At 39.5% G+C, this 3,852-nt stretch overlaps 1 pseudogene; it reads left to right on the top strand.

Annotated features, from left to right (window-relative positions):
• Positions 1-2,071: 2,071 nt before the first annotated feature.
• On the top strand, positions 2,072-3,005 carry LOC139179330 (olfactory receptor 5L2-like; annotated as a pseudogene).
• Positions 3,006-3,852: the final 847 nt, after the last annotated feature.

The following is a 3,852-nucleotide window of genomic DNA, read 5'->3' as shown; positions in this document are numbered from 1 at the left end:
TTTAGATCATTAAAACTTCTTGGCAAAACCACTACAATATTGTAAAATAATTAGCCTCCAGTTAAAATAAATAAATTTATATTTTATTTATTTTTTTCTTTCTTTCTTTCTTTCTTTTTTTTTTTACTTTACAATATTGTATTGGTTTTGCCCTATCAACATGCATCCACCATGGGTGTACATGTGAAAAGCAAACTTCTTCAAAAAGCTGAGTGATTTTCCATAATATGTATGCAGTATATCTTTGAACTTTTTTCCTGTTGCTCGACACTTCATTTCTAAATTTTGCTTTCATAAATAATGGTGCAATGCAGCAGCAAGCATTTCTGTTAGTTACATGTTCACATCATTGTTTAGCTCTTCAAATAGAGCTAAAACAGAGGATATATTTGTCAAATAGGTCTTCATAAGGCTTGAGACTCACAGTTACAGAATGTTAGATTTTGAATATCAGTTCCCTGAACAATGACAGACAGTGTGTGCCATAATGAACAAAATCACTATGCAAATTTTATAGGAAAATATACTAATATAGATGATAGAATCTGCTTTCCCAACTGAACCATATTTAAATAAATGAACACTTGTCAATTAGCAATCTTAAATAAGCATACTTCACACACTTCATTATAAAAGATTTTCTAAAAACTTATCCACTGAATCCCAATACTTTGAGAAATGATTAAAGAGTAAGTCAGTAAAAAGGTATTGGAATATTTTTAATAACCATTTTATTGACCTAGAGTTAATTTTCAACACTGTGTTCCTTTCAGGTCTACAGTAAATGATTCAGATATATCTGTATCTATGTAACTGTATCTATTCCATATAGATATAGATGTATCATATTCTTTTTCAGAGTCTTCTCCATTATAAATTATTATAAGATATGGAATATTGTCCCCTTTTCAGTCCTTGTTATTTATTTTATATATAGTGACTGGAATTCGCTCAGTAGTGTCCGACTCTTTGCTACCCCTTGGACTATACAGTCCATGGAATTCTCCAGCCCAGTATACTGGAGTGGGTAGCCATTCCCTTCTCCAGGGATCTTCGCAACTCAGGGACCGAACACAGGTCTCCCACATTGCAGGCAGGTTCTCTACCAAATAAGCCGAAACCCTTATATATAGTGCTGTGTATATATTAATTTAATAAAAAACAATATGGATAATTAAATAATATTTTATATCTTTCTGATGATTCAGTTCTAAGCCCCGAATTGTATATAACTAGTTTAAGGAAGGGATAAGGCAATGGCACCCCACTCCAGTACTCTTGCCTGGAAAATCCCATGGATGGAGGAACCTGGTGGGCTGCAGTCCATGGGGTCGCTAACAGTCGGACACGACTGAGCGACTTCACTTTCACTTTTCACTTTCATGCATTGGAGAAGGAAATGACAACCCACTCCAGTGTTCTTGCCTGGAGAATCCCAGGGACGGGCGAGCCTGGTGGGCTGCCGTTTATGGGGTCGCGCAGAGTCGGACACGACTGAAGCGACTTAGCAACAGTAGCAGCAGCAGTTTAAGGAATCATACAGGCTCATATGGATGCAAGCCTTTCCTGTGATCTGTGAAGTAAACTATGGACTCGATGTATTTGAGTGATGCAATTTCTGAGCTTTTCCTAAACTTCCCCAAAGCAATGCCTTATTTCTTTGCTATAAAATATATCCTATATATTGTCATGTCTCTTTTAGGAGAATGCTTCTGCGGCTGCTAAGTCGCTTCAGTCGTGTCCGACTTGGTGCGACCCCATAGACGGCAGCCCACCAGGCTCCCGGGTCCCTGTGATTCTCCAGCAAGAACATTGGAGTGGGTTGCCATTTCCTTCTCCAATGCATGAAAGTGAAAAGTGAAAGTGAAGCCGCTCAGTCATGTCCGACTCTTAGAGACTCCATGGACTGCATCTTACCAGGCTCTTCTGTCCATGGGATCTTCCAGGCAAGAGTACTGGAGTGGGTTGCCATTGCCTTCTCCCCTTATAGGAGACAGTCAAAACTAAACTGGGGAAGAACTCATGGAGAATAACTATTACTATTTTTCTGCAACCATGGTAAAGTGAGGACATGGACAAGGAAAACTGCACTGCTGTGACAGACTTCATCCTCCTTGGATTCTCAGATGCCCCTGAGCCCCCTTGGATTCCTCTTCCTGCTGTTTCTTTCCATCTTGGAGTCACAGTTTGGGGAAACCTGGGCATGATTGGTCTCATTCGGGTCAGCTCTGGACTCCACACCCCCATGTACTTTTTCCTCAGCCACTTGTCCTTTGTGGATTTCTGTTACTCCACGACCAACACGCCGAAGATGCTAGCTAACATCTTAAATGAAGACAGAGCCATTTCCTTCCTGGAATGCACTGTGCAATTCTACCTGTTTTGCACATTTGGGGTAACTGAGGTCATTCTGCTGGCAGTGATGGCCTATGACCGCTGTGTGGCCATCTGTGACCCACTGCTGTACATGGTCACCATGTCCCGAAATCTCTGCATGGAGTTGGTGACTTGTTGCTATCTCAATGTTACTGTATGTTCTGTGATTCACTTGTGTTTAGCTCTTCAGATCCCATCCTACAGATCAAATGTGATCAACCACTTCTTTGTGATCTTCCCCCTCTCTTGTCTCTTGCTTGCTCTGATGTCACCATGAATCAGTTGGTTCTCTACATTGTGGCTGCTTTCAATGAGGTTATCACCATTGTGGTCATCCTCACATCCTACTTGTTTATTCTCATCATCATCCTGAGGATGCGCTCTGCAGACAAAGGGTGCAAAGCTTTTCCACCTGTGCTTCCCACCTCGCTGCCATCATCGTCTTTCACAAAACAGTCCTTTTCATTTATTGCCGGTGCCAATCTGGCAACAGCATGGACATTGACAGAGTGGCCACAGTGTTCTACACTGTAGTGATCCCCATGCTGAACCCCCTGATCTATAGTCTGAGGAACAAGGATGTGAAAGAAGCACTCAGAAAAGTGGTGAGCTCCAAAATATTATCCTAGAGAGTATTTTCCTAGCAGGACTCAGGGTTAGAAATTGGAGGCTGATGAAAAGGTAATGATGCGTTTCAGTGTTGGAGTGAAAAGAGCAGTCAAGATGTGAATAGCTATGAGTGAGTCTTTTTAATTCTCTTATCTTTGTGCTTTTTCAATTTACAAGTTTAGGATTGATTATTTCAAAATGTGCAGCCTACTTCTTTGCTTTGATGCTATATGAAATGTTTTAAATTGGACAGTGTACTGGACTGTTAAAACACACAAATTTAATTTTCTCTTAGACTTTCATGAGTTTAATGGACTAAGTATCACATCTTATTTTAACATCCATAAAGGGGACTATGATTCATTTCACAATTGAACACCTGTTATTTTACAATAAGGAACACATCTTTGTCAGTTTTTACAGAGAATAAGATTCCATATGTGTATATAAATATAAATATATATATTCTCTTCATTGTTTTGTTCTTACTTCCTTTATTATTTTTTGTTTTTGTCATTGCAATGTCCAGTGGTTTTAGGGTTTCATATATTATCACATCTGAATAATAGAGGTATTGATAATAACATTACAGAAATTTCAGGGAAATTAAATTACATGTCAAGTGAAAATAGCTTAGTTCAGTTCAGTTCAGTTCAGTCGCTCAGTCGTGTCTGACTCTTCGCAACCCCATGAATCGCAGCATGCCAGGCTTAGGAATGTCCCTAACACATAATTGGTTGTCTCTTTATGTATGTGTGTGTGTGTGTGTGTGTGTGCCTAGATGTATATTGTCTATTGCACTTGACAGTATTGTGCTTTGCAGATACTGCATTTTTACAGATTGAAGATTTGTGGCCACCCTGCATC

Source organism: Bos indicus, chromosome 24 (assembly GCF_029378745.1).
Source record: "Bos indicus isolate NIAB-ARS_2022 breed Sahiwal x Tharparkar chromosome 24, NIAB-ARS_B.indTharparkar_mat_pri_1.0, whole genome shotgun sequence".
NCBI classification, from domain to species: Eukaryota; Metazoa; Chordata; class Mammalia; order Artiodactyla; family Bovidae; genus Bos; species Bos indicus.
The sequence above is the reverse complement of the archived record's forward strand: the minus strand, read 5'-3'. Positions and strand labels throughout refer to the sequence as shown.